Source organism: Petaurus breviceps, unplaced genomic scaffold (genome assembly GCF_028583685.1).
Source record: "Petaurus breviceps papuanus isolate PSGF00001 unplaced genomic scaffold, PetGlider_PUasm1.0 38, whole genome shotgun sequence".
Classification (NCBI taxonomy): Eukaryota; Metazoa; Chordata; class Mammalia; order Diprotodontia; family Petauridae; genus Petaurus; species Petaurus breviceps.
The window spans coordinates 16,401,151-16,420,697 of NW_027186304.1; the positions used below are offsets into that span (position 1 = coordinate 16,401,151).

At 36.9% G+C, this 19,547-nt stretch overlaps 1 pseudogene; it reads right to left on the reverse strand.

Moving 5' to 3' along the window:
• The window catches only part of LOC138169925 (RIMS-binding protein 3A-like), a 144,748-nt pseudogene that overhangs the window by 75,293 nt on the left and 49,908 nt on the right, over positions 1-19,547 (reverse strand).

Sequence of the window (19,547 nt, forward strand, 5' to 3'; positions counted from 1 at the left end):
CAATAATTCAAGGTAAGTCATTTTTACCGGAACAAATATTGCTATGTAGTAATTAGCACACCTTTTCACCTAAGTATTCTATCAGGACAATCATAGAGACTCTCTTCTGTAGACATAGAAGCAGACAAGAAGGTAGAAATCCAGTTACCATTTTAATAAACTCTAGCATTTTTTTCTCACTCCCAAAATTGACTCCTCCTTTGTCCGATCATCCTTCCTCCCTGTCTTCTTCATTGATGTCTCTCACTTTGAAGTGTATTTTGAAATCTTGCTTTTATCATTAAATGTATTTCAAAGATCAAATAGCACAAGGCACTCAAATAAAACCTTCCATGGCTCACAGGTAAAGGAAAAAAGAGGTCATCCAAAAGGGGTAGCATCTTCAAATTTTCTTTAAAATTCCTGCTTTAGTGAAAAGAGCAATGGAGCAAATTGAGAATGGGTGGTTAGATGTTTTTAATGATTTGGAAGAATATTTCAAGAGCAGTTTACAAAGGATTATGAAGACAATAAAAAGCTCCTAATACATTAAAAGTAATTCATTCATTCAACAAGCATTTATCCAATAAATTGCTACATAAAATTCAATGGGACCACATGATCCTCACAGAGTACTAAGCTAAGAAGAGGAATAAAACTATACTTGACTTTCACTTCTATTTAAGGAAACTCTTTCATTCAAATGATCTTTTGAAAAAGCCATGTTAATGCTATATAAAATCACGAAAAATACCGAGTGTTTTAGACCAAATTTACAAATCATATTTTAATAAATCACTAATGTCTGAGGAAATCCAAAAAAGAGTAAAACTATCTAAATATGCAAAATCAATACAAATGGACATGTGCCAGAGAATTGTCAGATTTTCATTATAACATCTATTCACAAAGATGTTTCAGCATTACCCCAATGAAAAGAAAAGGGTCTTTTAAGGATGCCCTATAGGATCATGGTCACCTACTGTATGTTCTTTGTGAAGGACTGCATGTTTATGTTTATTAAACCTAAAACTTTTGGCTATATGAGAAGTTACTCTGATTTGAGAATGCTTAAACTAAACGAAGAAGAGGCTCAGTTAAACAAAAAGTAAGGTTCCATTTAAATATCTTGAAAACTCATGTGGGTTGGGGAGCTGGGGAAGAAGGAAGACAGGTAATGAGAAGTGGAAAACAGTAGAAAAAGACTGAAATAGCAATTTAGACACTAGTAGGAACAGTAATACCTCTAATTTGGGGTTATATAATAATGAGGGACCTGTTCAGTGATTCTAGTCAAAGGTGAAATCGTCATTGGCAGGAAAAGTGAAATGAATTAAGGAATCAAGTAAACAATCATTAGTAACAGAGTAATTAGGAGAATTTCCACATCAATTTCATAATATTATAGGGAAATGGGTTTTTTTTATCTGTGTGCTTCTTCTTATGGAAAGTGTTTCACATGTACTAGAACTGATAACTTTATTGAAAAAATTAAGGTCATCTGAAATCTGGGACTGAATTGACTAGCTCAACTGTTTTGATATAAAAACACCCCCTTTAGAATGAGTCCATGAAAAAGGAATAACTTATTGTTCTTTGTTTCTTTTAATTACCTAAAGCCAGGTTTAAAGCCTTGTTCTCAGAAGTCACAGTCTGTGAATGATTGATTACAATCCTATAGTCTCTATTATTGACAAAATATTTTAATAGATAATGTAACTTTCAATATGCTATACCTTCAGCAACTGATTGTCTGTGCCCTGGATTAAGGGAGGACGAGAAGCCAGGCCTGCAGGGTCCCCTGCTTTGTTGCATTCAGAACTGGGGTTTCAGAAGTTTCAAGGGGCCTTTCCAACCTGGTCGAAGGGCAGAGAGAAGAAGAAGGGACATTCCACCATCAACAAGGTGGTGACCAGAGAATACACCATCAACATCCATAAGAGGATCCACAGCATAGGCTTCAAAAAGCAAGCTCCATGGTCTCTAAAGAAAATCCGCAAATTTCCATGAAAGAAATGGGAATTCCAGATGTACGCATTGACACCAGACCCAAGTTGTTTGGGCCAAAAGAATAAGGAATGTTCCATACTGTATCCAAGTGCATTTCTCCAGGAAAAGCAACAAGGATGAAGATTCACCAAATAAGCTGTATACATTGGTTACTTATGTGCCTGTCACCACTTTCAAAAGCTTATAGACAGTCAATGTGGATGAAAACTAAATCGAATTTCATTTAAATAAAGTTATAAAATGTCAAAAAAAAAAAAGAAGTTTCAAGGAGACCAGGTCTCTCTGCCCCTTTAGCTCTTCATAGAAGAAGTTGCTATCAGCCATGGAGCCCCTCACAATGACCATATCACTGACTCTCAGGGCCAGCTCCTTGGTTATGCCCAGGTTATTCCAGAATGGTACTCAAAGATGTCCACTGTGGTTTGTGGGTGCCAAAACTGGGCTTACTGGTGGCCCCCTTTGCCATGAATCAGCTCTTCTGGAGCTGTGTAGGGAATATCAGGAAGCCATCCAGAGACACCTCAGATGGCAGGTGGCTTTGCCAAAGCAGCAACTTGATAACATCACTGGCCTCTACTTGTACTTGTCAGATTGTATCTCCAGGGATGTAGCCCATTCAAGCAGAACGCTTGCCATGATAGAATCCGTCTGGGTCTGGATTCACCCTCCCCCAGACCTCCAGAATCTGCCCCATGGGATGTGGACTCTTCCTTAGAATCAGCTGGATTGCTGGACATCATCCTGGGGTCACGGCCCCAAAAAGCCGTGAACACTTGCGCAGGGTCTTTCAGAAGGAAGCATGGCCCTGGGACAGGTACCACGGGGACTGGCTTACAGAATCTCAATCGTTTCCCTGAGGGTGTCTGATACAACAAAGTAGCAGGACTGGTCTGTCCTTTACACGACCTAAATTCTTTCTTTTGACTAGGTTTTCTGGCATGTCGTATGTTAACATACTGATCCTCTGCTTCCAGACTGGCCAGGTAAGCCATGTGCCTGTGATCAGCAGGGGCCTCTCATCACTGACTCGATATCTTTAGTGTTTAGTGTATTCTTTGCCACCTTTGTAATAGAATTGTTCTCTCTATGGTTCTCTTCATGGGGTCCTTTTCTGTGTAAGTATTTAGCAACTCCTGAACCTGCTTCCATCCTACAGCTTCCCTTCTAGAACTCTTCTCCTCCATCTCAATCTGGCAATTAGATATCTGGGATGCCCAAACCTACTGTCCTTCATGGTCTTAGGCCCTTGGCACTCTTTTCTGCTAGAAGACAGAGGGCTCAGCGCAAGAGCTTCTTCATTGCCCTAGTGGTCATAAATACCTCTTGGACTTGGCAATTCACCTTCTGAAGGCTTTGGGGCTCTCCTTTTGAAGATGTTGTCTTGGAACCCATCAGGTGCAGCCATTTATCTCCTCCACAGCTGGATGGAAAGGGAGGGGGGTGGCAACCTTGCTATTGAAGCTGACCAAAATGGATTTATCTTGGGAGATAGGTACAGATGGTTTCAATGTTGAAGGGATCTGAGCAAGGAATAGATTCCCACAGTTGTGATTGACAGGAAAAGACTGAGGTGCCCTATAAGAGTTGGACTTTTTCAACCACTCACCAGGGATCTGGACTGGCACTGAGTCCAGGGATTCATTGTAATGAGACATGATTTTCACAGAAATCTGTTGGGAAAGCTTCTGTTGCTGTAGCTGGGTAAATTCCACCAAGAGATTCTCTGCCATGGGGAGAGCACTTCAATGACTTTCTGCCTATCTACTACATAGCCTATACAAGGGACTTCATTGGATGACCCTGAAGAATAGATGGTCAGTTGGATCTAGCTAAGTAGAGTGCTTGGGGAGGTATGGTATTCTACCAGGACATCCAAGGGAGGATTAGGTGGAAGGACCAATGTCATTGGGAAAGCAACTGAAGAGAGAATCTCCTCTCATGATTTCTTGGAGGTCTGGGTGCAGCACACCTCCACATGGGCATAGTAGCAAACTATGTGATCCAGTTGACCCTGGCCTTGGCAAGGCTGTGCTTCTGCTCATTGAGTTAAACCATGCGGTGGTACTTACTGTTGCTACAGAAGCAGGTGATCCCTTTAGAGGTGGGGGTGAGATTCTTGAACTGCAGCTGAGGTGGGGGGGTGGGACAAAAGCCCTAGTCCACCAAGAAGCCCTTCAGTTGATTGGTGCAGCACCTCTCCATCACATTCTGCACAGAAATGCCATAGGTCTTTGTCTTCAGTTCCAGGTTGTCAAAGATGGCTCTGGGAGCCAGCACCAACATTGTGACACAGCTCATTGTCCACATAGATATTATAGCCCCGCATGGTTCCATAGGGGATTGGAACAAAGGGGGCCTCCCAGTCTATAACTATTCTCTTTGGAAGCTGTTAGATCAATGTCAGTTTTGGGGGGCAAGGAACCCCAGAAAAGTCCAAAGCCTCTTCCATGATGTCCTTCCCCAGTTTCTTTGGCATCAGAATACAAAAGGAGGCTTCCTCCAAGGAATCAGTCACTCTTTCCCTTAGGACTGGAGCTTTCACTCTGTGATGTCACTTTCTTAGAGGAAGCTAGGCAGGAGTCACTATTCTTTGGACATTGTAAATTCAGGATCTCAAAGTCTAAAATCTTCTCCACTTATAAAAATTATGGCCTTTCCTTTTTTTTGGAGGGGAGGAACAAATAGGTGAGTCAAAGAAACTGTTGATCCCCAGGAAAGAGGGAGGGAGGGAGAGAAAGACAAACAGAGAGACAGAGATTATGGGTGTGTGTATGTGTTTGTGCGTTTACATGCACGCAACATAGTAGATAGGTAGTAGAGTGGATAGAATGACAGTCCTGGAGTCATGAAAACTCCTCTTCCTAAGTTCAAGTCTGGCCTCAGACAACTACTAGCTATGTGACCCTGGATAAGTCATTTAACCGTGTTTGCCTCAGTTCCTCATCTGCAAAATGAGCCAGAGAAGGAAATATTAAACCACTCTAGCATCTCTGCTAAGAAAACCCCAAATGGGGTCACAAAGAGCCAGACATAAATGAAGAAGCCTGAGAGAGACAGAGAGAGGAAGCATGAGCAAGGAAAGGACAGAGACAAAGAGAAATATATGCCATGTGTGATCCTTTCCAGATATGAAAAGAAAAGTCTCTGTTCTAACAGGGAACCATTCATTGTCCTGTTCTTCTCAGTTTGGTTAAGTCCTTTTGAATTATCTACCATTCACTATTCACCATCAGTACATCATTTTGAGTTCTCTTCAACTATACTTGGCCCAAAGTTTGATGTAGGTATCTATAGGTACTAAATATATATTTCACATTAATTACTATACTATTAATATACTAGACACTGGTCTAGTATGTTAATAAACCCTAGACACTAGGAGAGCTGCAAAACTAAGATATAATGTTTATTTTGTACATATATGTTACATATGGATATGTGTGTATTTGTGTGTATATTCACATAATATAATTTATACATATTCATGTATAATATATAACATGTGTATATTGGTATATATTTATGCATATATTGTTATATGCCTATTTATAGCTATATATACATATTATATATTGCATATATATGTATATATGTGTATAAATGTGTATGTAAAATATATTTTCACAATAAAAATCATTTAGTCTTCCTGCTTCATAGAAGATATGTATTACTACAAGATGCTTAAATGTATAGTTATTAGTCACATGTGACAATAAATCTCTCTGGAATATGATCTGCTTCTATCCATAGTGACAATGATATCTGACTTTAAGGGAGCAGGCCGTGGTTGGGTGCCTCTTTCTTCACTTATACCCAAGATTGATATCAGTCTGAAGTTATAGTCATGTCACCCCCAATATGCACATCCACATGCATATGTGTATGCATATGTATATCTGTTTTATATATGTGTGTATTAATATTATTTATGTGACTGCACTATCTATACTTATTACCATATATACATGTGTGTTTGTGGGCATGTGGGCATTTGTGATGTGTGTGTGTGGGGGAGACAGAGACAGATACAGAGAGGGCATTTAGTGTTATGATTTTTTAGAGGATGGGGAAGAAAATTTTTATGTTTGTTCCTTTTACGGGGGCAGGTAGCACTTATCATAAATTCTCCATCTTAGTTCTTTTTCATCAAATGCTTATGACTGAAAAAACCTTCACACACAGCAAATGACAAGTACATCCATTTATCCAATCAAAACAGCAAAGAGATTTTGGATAAATTCTACAGAATAAAATATGCCAGAAAATTGTGTAAAGAAGATCTTCAGGCACAGAGTTAAGATCACAACTCAAATCTTGGAACAAACTCCAATCTTATCCAAAAGGCAATTCTTTTTCTAAGGTCTTGTTCAAAGTTCTATCTTTATGGTTACTGTTGTTTTTAATATTTTATTTTTTGCATTTATAGGCAACAGCATTTTAAAATATTTTTAAAATTTGTTCCAAGTTTTCTCCCCTTCTACCCTCTTATTGAGAAGGCAATCTACTTGATACATGTCATAAATGTGCATCTTGCAAAATATGTTTCCATATTTTGAAAAGAGAAGGCAGACACACACTCCCAAAAAGCAAAAAGAAGTTTGTTTTTTTAAGTGCCTCGATTTCTATTCAGATTGTATCAGTTCTTTCCCTGTAGGAGGGGTAGCATTTTTTATCATAAATCTGGAAGAGTCTTGGATCATTGTATTCTTGAAAAGAGCTGTCAGTCACAGTTGATCATCATAAAATATTGCTGTTACTGTGTAATGTTCTTCATGTTCTACTAACTTCATTTTTCATCAGTCCATAAAAATCTTCAAAGGATTTTTGTGAAATCATCCTGCTTATAATTTCTTATAGCACAGTAGTATTCCAGCACAAGTATATACCATACCTTACTCAGCTATTCCCCAAATGGTGGGTATCCCTTCAATTTTCAATTTTTACCACTATTTAAAGAGCTGCTGTTAATATTTTGTAGAAAAAGATTTTTTTTTCCTTTTTTAAAAAATCTTTGGGATACAGACTTAATATTGCTATTGCTAGGTTAAAGAGTATGAACTGTCCTACACCCTTTTGGCCACAGTTACAAATTATTCTCCACAATGGTTGAATCAGTTCACAACTCTCCCAACAATATTTAAGCACCACAATTTTTCTACATACCCTCCAACATTTGTTATTTCTCCTTTCTTTCATATTAGCCAGTCTGATACATATGAGATAGTACTTAAGAGTTATTTTAATTTGAATTTCTCTAATCAAGAGCGATTTAGAAAAGCTCTATCATTTTGACATATTGGTAAATGTTTCCCCACCTTTGCATTACTTTGAAATAAAGATTCATAAATTTGCCAATTAAACATCCCTTACCTCATTCACTCTTTCTTACTATGCCTACTATTTACTCTTTCCTTCTCATACCAGAGGATATCCCTATTCTTCTAGATAATATTCCCCAATTCAATTCAATGATCTCTCACATCATAGAATGAATAGAAAACTGGTATTGTAGTCATGAAGATTTCTGTTCAGGTCCACATATTGGCAGAGCAAACTAGAGTAAATCTGTTAACCAATAAGGGTCTCAGGCAGTTCTCTGTGTAAATTACAGAGCAATGGTAGCATTGGTATGTTATATGATGAAGCTATAAAAAAGACTGGAAAGGGGAAGAGTAATATCAACCTGGAAAAGGTAACCCTGAGTTAAGTATTAAAGGACAAGTAGAAATTCAATAGATAGAAAAAGTAATAAATCAAATTCCAGGCATGGGGCAAGAACAGACACCTATGCAAGTAAATAGTAGTGAAATTCAACAACACACACTGGGGATATAGAGAATAGAATGATTTGAGAGCAAGACTAATTTTATGGATGGTTAAGAAAAGATAAAAGCTAATATTTTAAAGGTAGAGTGGCTTCAAACTTTGGAGAGTTTTCAATGCCTAGAAAAGGGGTGTTGAAATTATTTAACACCGAATATATGCAAGACACTATAATAAGCACTTCATAAATATTTTGTTTGATGGTCAGAACAATGCTGAGTTGGGTTCTATTATGATTTCCTTTTTACATGTCAGGAAACTAAAGCATACAGGTTAAAGGACTTGCTCATAAAGCTACACATATAGCTAGTAAGTATCTCAGGCTGTATTTGAATTCTTCTTCCTGACTCCAGGACCATAGCTCTATCCAATGTGCCACCTAGATATCAGAGGAGGAAATTAAACTTTGCTCAGTAGCTGACAGACAATGATTAGAATTGTTTAAAGATAAACTACAAACAGAAAAGAAAAAAAAAGAATTGTTCTTGCAGTAGAATGAAGGATGTTTTAGAGAGGAAAGAAAAATTCAAATAGTTGGGGGGGGAGAAGAATGTTTGAAACCTAATTCAGTAGATTAGAGAGAGAAATTGTTGTGAGAATTCATTTGCAAATAAAAGGGACAGACTTTATGTAATATACATGTAAGGTAAAGGAAAAATCAAAGGTTTAAAACCTAAGTTTTTTTTTAACCTAAGCAGACTAGGTAAATTGTGATATTCCACAAAGATAGGATGGTTTTAGAAAGAGGTTAGAAAGAATAGATAAACCTGGGTTTTGAATAGGAATGTTAAATTAGAAATACCTGTCAGATAGGCAAGCTAAATATGACCTGGTCTGGAAATGCCCTACACTCAACTCTTTCTGGGCAGAGAAAACCAGGATCAAATGAGAGTATTTGATAAAATGGACATAACTAGATTCAATAACTCTCCTTTGTAACTCTAATCTCCTACCTATATGTAATTTATATCCAGTTAGATCCCTGTTCTTGCAATGAAATACTTTTGTTGCACACAAGACTGTTATTAATACTTTCCTATTATATAGGGTGCAGGAAAATGATATAAAATTGGAAATGTTACATTCCCAAGGCTATCACCCTAAGGAAGGAATCTTTAAGAAAATGGAGAGCAGTAATGAAAACAACAGAGAAGGAAAACAGCCTCAACCTGTCATTTCACTCACTCCTCAAAACAACATGTGGGTGGATTTATTTTCCATATCTTGCAACCTCATGTAACTTATGACATAATACATATTATAAAAAACTGAATTATCAAAAATAAAAAGAACCTGGCCTGTGAAATGGACAATCATATTAGTCCACCATGTTGTGTGCGGTTTGTCTTTTGTTCTCAAAGAGGACCGTTACGTCAGTAAGATGACAACATGACTTGCCATCAACTTTGATTTGGCTGAGAGAGAGCTGTACAAAGTCACCAGCCTCACTCTCACCTCCAGAACCCTCTGGCTCCATTGGTCAGATATTAGTTAGAAGGACTGGAGATGGCCCAGGATGTAGTTGGAGACTTTGGACCTTTTAAGCTAAGGTCTTCTTAAGTTCTCACTTTGAGTGAGGCTATGCCCATTCAGTGAATAGGTCAATGTTTAAGAAGTGAGTCAAGGGATGAGGCCTTTAATAAAAAAAATAATAATCATCAAGCTGGGAAAGGAAGACCCTCATTGTTGCTGCTCAAAAGAGAAAGTTACTATTGACATTCATGCTGAAGAAGGAGGGCCCCCAAAATAACCATTATGTGGTACTTGGACAGGGAACTATTGTTCTCCAATGAGATCCAAAGTGAATTGTGTTTAAGGTTTGGACTTTTGAGAAATAAGTCTAGCCAGTAAGCCTCAAGTTAACTAGGCAGATTTTGAACATCAAAATTTTATTCCTTTGTGCAGAACACCCACAGGTAAGGAGAAAAGAGAGGAGGAGAGAGAAAATGAAAGGAGAGGAGAAGACAGGACAGGAGGAGCAAAGTTGCCCAACTTGATCTGGGCAGATGGAACCCCATTCGGACAGTTTAGAGGACTTTCAGGTTGTGGTTTGTCGTTCATTCTCAAAGAAGGCTATGACAGTAGTGAGATGATTACTTGACTTGAAGTTGACTTTGATTAGACAGAGGGAGGTCTGTACAAAGTCACCAGCCTCATGTTCTCCTACAGGGTCATTTGGGTCCAGTGATCAGATACCAGTCACAATGACAAAAGGCATGACTGGATATTACTTAACATTCAGTAAAACTTCTGTTTGGGTTCTACCATGAAGAATCTATATTTTAATTATATAATAATTTTAAAAGTGAAAAAAAATGTTTTAAAGAAAAACAAAAAGGGAAGTGGAGGCAATGTGATGAACATGAAATATGTAAGATTTAGGCATAAGATCTGCATACCAGTTTTCAGTACTTTTAAAAAATATCTTGAGTGACTTTGAGAAAGTACCTGAAGTTCAATTTCAATTATCTTCAAAGTGAAAACAGTAAATAAGTCTTACTCTAAATACAGCAGTGTTCCAAAATACATGGTATAGTTATAAGCTTAAGTAACTTCAGAAGTATAATTACTGTAAGCTTACAAAAACATAAAATTTGAAATTTTACTTAAATTCAAAAATAAATTACATGTTCCATATTAAAATTAAACATAGCTACTATCTTAAGCCATACATTGCTCTACTCAGTTTTTGAATTTTGCAAAAAAATTGACCCCATATTCTCCAGTTACTAAAAGACTTCAATTTTTAATCCCAGATTTAAGACTGTCAAAATGATGACATTTTGACATATGTTTAAATTTTTTGAAAACACCACTCAATAAAAATCTCTAATTAAAATTGACTCCATGATCAAAGTGGCCAAGCAAGGCCTTCCACCTATCTATGCATCTGAAAGAATATCATTCAGACACAAAATTACTCAAACAAAATAAGTTTATAAGAAATAAAAATAAGGAAAATTTAAAGTAATGGCATTGTAAGTTGGTAGCATTTCCTCTTTTGAAATTATTAAAATTTTACAATGCCCTAAGACTTTTGGGGACATGCTGTATGATTTTCATGATTTGTTTGCAGTTATGAAAGTATATGCATTATATGAAAATACTGTGCAAACAGTTATCAACAAATAGATATTATTTTCATCAAATGGACTTCTCCAGATAAAATGAATGTGGTATATTGTATCAAGAATTGAATTGAAAAACAAAAGACTTGGGTAACAACAGCAGCAGTAGGAATAACCTCTGACACACTCCACTATTGTTCTTTTAATCTTTCATTGCAAACCAAAGAAGTTTGTGCATTTTTACATGTTATAGAAGCAGAAATCAAAATCAAGCAACTTCCAAAAGATGGGTAGGTTTCAAATATAGACTGAATGATGCTTGCATGTCTTTTGTTCGAGGACCAGGCAAGCTAGATTCAAAGACAATGGTCACCTGAAGGTCTAAAAATGCAATTATTCCACTCAAACTCCGACATTGCTAATAATCTTATTATTGCTATATTTAATAACAGTTTTTCAATCCTTTTTTTTCTTTACCTTTCTGCAACCTTTGTCAATGAACATTCTTCTCGATAACTCCTTCTCTTGAGTCTTTCATCATAGTCTTCAATCTGCATTAATGTCCTACCTATATGCTTATTTCTATTGAGCGTCTTTTGCTGGATCTTCAGCCAGGTCAAACCTACCAAATGTAACTGTCCCCCAGAAATTTGTTGTGGGCTTCCTTCTCTTTTTCCTCTGTAGCACTTCACTTGGTGATCTTTACTCCCATGGTTTCAATTATCTCCATGCTGATAATTCTCTATATTCTTCACTAAACAACCTTTCTTCTAACCTACAGATTCACATCTCTAACTGCCTATTAGACATCTCAAACTGAATGTCCTGTAGATACTTAAATTCAATATGTCTAAAACTTATGAATTTATGATCTTTGCCCTACAACACTTCTCTTTTCCAAAAATTCCCTGTTACTCTTGAGAGTACCACCATCCTTCCTACAGGGAGTTACCCAGATTACCAACCCAGGTGTTACATTCAATTTTTCACTCTTTTACCCACCTGAGTAGCCAATCTGTTGCCATGGCCTATTGATTCTACACCCATAACATCTTTATATATGTTCTGACACTTGTATATCTCCTTCTGTATTCCCACCAACATTGTCTCATTTCTGGTATGCTCAGAAATTCATGCCTGGACTTTTGCAATAGTCTGTTAGTTGGTCTGCTTACTTCAAGTATCTCTCCACTACACTCCATGCTTAACCTATCTTTCCAACTGAAACACAGATCTGATAGTGTCACCTCCAATTCAATAAACTCCAGTGGCTCCCTATCACTTGTGTCATCAAGAATAAAATGTTCTGCTCAGCAATTAAAGTCCTCCAAAAGCTGTCTACCTCCCACTTTTCCAGTCTTCTGATACTGCATTAATTCCTTAATCCAGTAAAACTGATGTACTTGTTTATCTCAAAGACATTCCAGACACTAGATATTTTCACTACTTATTCCCCACACTTTGAGTAGTCTCCTTCTTTATCTCTCACCTCCTAGATTCTTTAGTTTAATTCAAGTTCCAACTAAAATCCCACATTCTACCTAATTCTACCTAAAAAAAGAAATAAAAAATGATAGTCCATGCTCTCAAGAAGCTTACAATCTAATAAATAAACAAAGCACACAAAAAGGAGCTGATAAGAAACCTGACTTGAGGGAATGGTGAATGTCAGTCAAAGAACTCTGAAAGTAATTTATCCCAGTGAGAAATGAGGAGATGCCTGGGCTGAGCTCTCTCCTTAAATGAAGGTTTGAAGGTCAAAGACCTTTCTAATAAGACACTCATGGAGTAGTGATGAGATAGAATTCTGAGGCTGATGAGATCTTAATGGATGATGAGATTATCCCCAAATTGGGCTCCTAGGTGAAGCCAGTCAGTGAAGACCCAAAGTAGTGCAAGTAATAAACAATTTTGGTCATACCAGTTCACTGACAGGCATCTGTGATGTGCATTTTTAGAGGAAATGAGAGTGATAATGATGATGATGAAGATGAGGATGATGATGGCTATAATTTCTATTGGCCTTTAAGACTTTCCTTGCACCTTACAAGTTTCTCATTTTATCCTCACAACTACCCTCATTAGTAAGTACTACTAGTACTTCCATTTCACAGAAGGGAAAAATGAGGAAGGTAGCTATTAATTGACTTGCCAAGAATCACAAATCTAGTAAGTATCTGCAATTGGATTTGAATTCATGACTGTTTGATTCTCTTTCCAACATTCTATTCATTTTTAAACATATCTATCTTGCAAATGAAATGACAGATAATTAAAATAATGAAATACAATATCTTACATGCCTGTTATACTATGAAAATCCTTCTGGGGGGGCCATATAATATAGGCTTTGACTGCCACTGTATTTTCCTAAGGCATTCACTTTTAAAATTTCATCCATAGGGTCTGTGGTTTGAGCCCAGTGATTTCTTCTTTTATTACCCTTTGTCTTTCGTTGACCTTCAAAATTTCAATCAGCTCACAGAGCCTTCTTGGTGTCAGTGAACTTAGATACTACTAAAGCTGGATTACAGAATTCACTTCCTCTTCCTTTTCTTACTTTAGCTAGCATATACTCCTGTGAACAAGAATGTATTTTGTAAGCTTTATTCATAGAGATAAGTAATAGGCAGATACATGAAGAAGAGGGAGCTGAGATACATAGAGCTAGCGAATGAATGAACCTGTGATTTTTTAAAGACAGGCAACTTCAGCTTGGAAAATTCCTTCCACTAATGAATAGAGGTCATTAATTTCTTTGTAACACAGTATCAGGCTGTTACTTGTGAACATTCAGAGGCAAAGTGACTTACCTAGAGTAGCACAGTCAGCACTTGTCAAAAGTAAAACTTAAAATATAGATTTCCCTGACTTTGAGACCAACTCCCTATCCCCTATTGCATTATGACTCTCTGTCTGAGGCATAGTAAATACGTAATAAATATTTATATATTGAACAATTGATTGATTCATATCTGTAATACTCTCATCTAAAACACTGGATTCATTTTGGGTACTATATATCAAGAAAGACATTGATGAATGACCCAAAATGTTATGGTGAAAGAAAGAAATTGAATAATTATACTGTATGAAGAAATCATGAATTTGATTAATAAAGAAAAGCAAAGGAAGACATATGAACTGATTCAAAGTGAGGTTAACAGAAGGAGCAAAACAATATAAGCAATGCTAACAACAACATTATAGGACAGAACAACAGCAGCAGCAACAACAAATTTAATGCTGTGAAATTATAATGGCAAAGCAAGACCACGAAAAATGAGGCAATATCCTTCTCTCTTTACAAGGAAAGAGGATTATGCGTATTCCATATTTCAGATAAATTTAACTTTGTTGATGTGTTGGCTAATCTTGCTAACCATTTCCCCCTCTCTTTTCCTTTTATTGCAAAGGATGGCTTTCTGGGATTGGAGGTAGAGAGAAATATACCAGGGAATGCAATTGCTATAAAAACAAAAGATATCAATAAAATATATTGTTTAAAGGATACTAACAAATGAGGGTACATACAGAAGGGAGGTGGAGAGGAGCCTAGCAACCACCTTATGAATAGGTGAGGTGAAAATAGAAGGCCTCTAGAGTTTGAACAAGAAAAATTGTGTAAAGGAGTACATTAATTTTCTTTAAGTTTTGATTAAGTTAAATGTGGAAGATAAATTAGTCTTTCTCTGACTCCCCCCAGAGGAAAGAACCAGGAGCATTGACTATAATTTCCTGAGAGGCAATTTTGAGCTTAATTTAAGGAAAAACTTTCAAACAAAAGTGTCATATTCAGCAATGGAATGGTGTGATTTAGGAGGTAGTGGTTTATCTGCTGGCCCATCTGCAGCTGGCAACTGGAACCAGATGGTTCTGGAGGAGAAAGTGAAGCTGGTGACCTTGCACAGTCCTCCCTCACTAAAATCAGTCACATCATCATCTCCCTGATGTCATGGTCCTCCCCAAGACAAAGGACATACTCTCCTCTTCTGTCTTCACCTGTCCTGTCCTCTCCTCACCTCTCCTGTCCTCTCCTCTCTTCTCCTCTCCTTTCCATCTTTACCTGGGGGTGCTCTGCCCAGGGGAAGTTACATTCTGATGCTCAGAAGCTGCCTTTTTTTCCTTTGGGTTTACTGGCTAGCTTTCTCAAGGAGCAAGTTTTAAACTCAAATCACTCTGGAGCTCATAGATTGCACAATAGGTCCCTGCCATTCTAGCACAGAGTGAAAGTAGATACTAAATAGTAACCTTCTCTCTTTTGGCCAGGAACACTGAGGGTCTTCCACTCTCAGTTTGATTTTATTTCTTTTTGATTAAAGGAGCATTCCCTTGAGTAACTACATAAAGAGTATTCAGTATTCACTGAATGGGTCTTAACTCATTCAAAGTTAGAACCAAAAAAAAAAAACCCTTAGCCTAAAAGGACCAGGATCTCCCATTGCATCCTGGATCATCTTCAATAATCATGACGAATATCTGGCCACTAGAGTCAGATGGCTCTGGAGGAGAAAATGGGCTGGGTGACTTTGCACAGCCCTCCATCATTGAAATCAAAGTCAACTGCAAGTCATGTCATCCCTCCCTGATGTTAGGGTCCTCTTAAAAAATGGACAAATACAACAAGAACAAGTGAGTTATCTCTTCAGTAGAGTAGCCGGGCATGGCATAGAAGGATGTCTTGGTCATGAATGGTCTAAGAGTCTTCTAATGCCTTTTCCAAATCTGGGATTCTATAATTTTACCACTTCGCCTTTTGATTTTATTATTTATAGAAGACAGAATATTTTACAAAAGATGCACTTTATATTATAAATGTTTTATCCCAAGAAAATCTAAATATAAATTAAATCAAGTGAGTTGATAAATTTCCTTGAAGAGAAATGAACATATTAATACTAGCCATGCTACAGCTAGCTTTCAGCACTAGGTAAATATTCATTATTATGAATGCTAATGCACAGAATTGGTCTTATTAGTATTTGATGTTGAATATGAAAGAAAATATAATTAATACACATCTGATATTCTGGGAAGAGAAATTATTCACACACTAAAGGGTCTAACAGAACACTATTTTTTTTCCACTGGGTTTACAATGAATCTTTTTAGTGTGACCCTTGGATTGATGTTAAACATTTAATAGTTTTTCAACTTTATATTTGTGCATATGTCCTTCATAATTGAAATATTTTATCTTCATTAATAGAAGCATAACTGAGAAAAAGAATCACTTGACAAGTAGGCCTTTTAATACTGTGCACATTTCAAGATTTCTGAATTGGACTCCGCACATCCTACTGTTTCTGGAACTTGTTGATTTCCTTTGTTTTACCTATGCTCCTTGAAAACTCTTAACTAGCTCAGCTCCAAATAAATTATTCAACCTCTAATAAAGTGTGTGTCTTTTTTTTCTGGGATTATTTCCCAAGTTTTTCTAGCTATGCTATTAGATTAGTCTATAGAAAAGCAAAGGTACTGAAAAAGTACTTCTTAAATTGAAATACTTCAAAATTATCTTTCTCAAGTGGTAGCAGAAGTCTAAAACTATGTTTGTCCTATCAAAGTTTGAAACATGTGTTATACACACATGTACCATATGTATGTATGAGGATATACACCTGTGCAATCATATATTCATATATATGCATATGTATATATGTGTATATATGTGTACACACACATATTAATATGTGTAGAAAAGAAGACATTCCAAGTGGCTCAGTGAGTAAAAGCACCGCCTCCAGTTTTGGGATGACCTGGGAATCAAATCCAAGCTCAGATACTCAGCACCACACCCAGAAATAACTGGCCTTGTAACCTTGAGGAAGTTACTTAACCCTGATTGCTTTAAAAAAAAAAGGAAAGAAGACATAGTAGTGAGAACTGTCTTCAGAGTTAGGAAGAACAGGACTCAAATATTACTTCTAGCACACTCTTTTTAAATGAGACTTGGAAGGTGATTTAAACTCTCAGATTTCCAGACAACTCTGTAAGATTTTAAATTGCAGAGAAATTGTCAATGTGTGTTCATAAATGAAGAAATATACATATGCCAGTGAATTTATAGATCCCCTAAAAATAAAGTACAGAAAGGTAGCTAGGAAGAAAACTGATATATATGTGTGTGTGTGTATGTATGTATGTATATGTATATATATATGTATATATATATACATATTTAGCATTTTATCTAAAGATTGTGAGTAGATCATGGATAAAGAAGTATCAAGAAGGAACATAAGCAAAGGATCATGAGTCAGGTATTTTATTATTTGGTGACATCCAGACATGTGACTCCATCATCTTATAGTTCCATGGACGCAAAAGCCTATAGGAGCACACAGCAGAATTTATGGTGTGACAGAGAGTCAAGATATCCTGGATATCTGTCCTCATGTCTATTTGCTGTTTCTAGACAAATACACAGGAACTGAATGGAAGGTAAACCCCAGGGACAGTCAATCAGTAGATGGTCTCAATTATGAGACTCCTTCATAATCACAAGGACACTATAATTCATAAAGTTTATTCACCTTACCTACCAGGATTAGGTTAAGTTTGCTATGCTGATAATTGGTTAGCCTCCCATTTATAACTCTAAATGCAGGTGACCAAATCAGTTGTTGGCTACATATGAACTTCCTGGTATATAAGTGGGTTAATCAATGATCAAAACTGCAGTCATTTCTATAAGGTAAGGCTCAGAACAATTTTTAAATAGGCCCACTATAAGCTGTTATCATTAAATTTCCTATCAATACATATTTATATATTATAATAGTAGATATATAATTTATATGTGTATACATGTACTTCCATGTATACTTCACACTCACCTAATAGCTTGTCCAATCTTATCAGTTGTTGCTCCATAACATTTATAAGATGTCTTGCAAACATTCCCTTCTTTCCACCCACAAGGTCTTGTGTCACCCTAGGGCAGATCTTTGCCACTTCTCACCTAAAGTATTTTCTCCTTGAAACTCATTGTTTGCCTTATTGATGAATTCTCTTCACAGTGACTAAATATTCTTCCCAGTTATCAAGCAAAAGTCGATGTCACTTCCTCATTCATGAAACCAGGGATTTCCGACTACTTTCTGGATAAATTATAGTTTTTTCTGCTTTGTCTTCAAAACCTTTCATAATTTCAATCTACCGTAGGTCATCTAAGTGTCACATTGGACAGAATGTCAGACCTGGAGTCAGGAAAACTCATCTTTCTGAGTTCAATTCTGACGTTATGTTTACTATCTCTGTAACCCTAGGAAGCCACTTAACCCTGTTTGCCTCAGTTTCCCCATCTGTAAAATTAACTGGAGAAGGAAATATCAAACCACTCCAGCATCTTTGCCAAGAAAACCCCAAAATGGATTCATAATAGATCACACATGGATGAAAATGGCTGAATGACTACAAATCTCAATGTAATTTTATCTACACATCTTGATGACAGATTTTTTTTCTCTATTATATACTATATTTTGGTCAGACAACCTGTAGGTAGTCCCCTCTCCCTCTTTATCTCCTTTTCCCTTTCTTCCCTATCTTCACCTTAGGGTATTCTGCCCAAAGGAAGTACATTTTTTGGGCTGAAACCTACCCCATTGCCTTGGGCAACAATAGATTCCTGCCCTACTAGAACAGAGAGAAAGTAAATAGTAACTGTTTCTCTTTTGGTCAGCAACCCTGAGGGTCTTCTGCTCCCAGTTTGATTTTCTTTTTCTTATTAAAGGGGCCATTCCTTGACTCACTTCTTAAAGAGGTCTATTCACTGAATGGGTATTACCTCACTCAAAATGAGAACCTGAAAAGATCTTAGCCTAAGTAAAAGGACTATCATTTCCCATTGCATACTGGGCCATCTCCAGTGCACCTGATTGGGCCACTGGACGCAGATGGCTCTGGAGGAGAAAGTGAAGCTGGCAATCTTGCAGAGCCCACCCTCACTCAAATGCAAATTAAATGCAAGTCACGTCATCATTCCCAGATGTCATGGTCCTCTTCGAGAATGAAGGACACACACAAACAGCAATATTTGAGTCAAACTGGCCGACTCTCTATTTTCTGCGTGCGATTTCATTAATCCCTACAATATTCTTTCTCTTTGCCTCTACCTCGTAGAATATTCAGTTTCCCTAAAAGCTCAGTGCAAGCATCTCATTGCACAAAATAGAGAACTGCATTGATGAGTTTTATTTATCTAAAGACAACTCGAACAGAATCCCCGCTGAGTTTTGGGAAGATAATGCACTTTGAGTGAAACAAGCCACAAAAATCCCCTTATTTCACCTTCTGTGATATATAAAACCAAAGTACTCAACCACTGACTGATGTTTACTCTGAAAAATTCTCGTCTAAATAATTTCCCTTAAGATAATTCAATTTCTTATTTTCAAAAGTGCTGCTTAGTTCTGCTTCTACTTAAACTAAAATCCGTTTTGAATTAGGACGCACAACACCACCCATCCCAATCTCTAGCCCACTGCCCTCTGTTTTGAGAGTTACCATTGGTCATCCTCCCCACTGGCTAAAATACTTTCACTTTTATTATTGTCACTCCTTGGTATGATCACCCTTCTCACTTCTGCCCCAGTTTCCCTGAATTAAGACAACTCAGATTTTATGTTCTAAAAAAGAGATTTCTCCCTCTGCCCTTGCTGC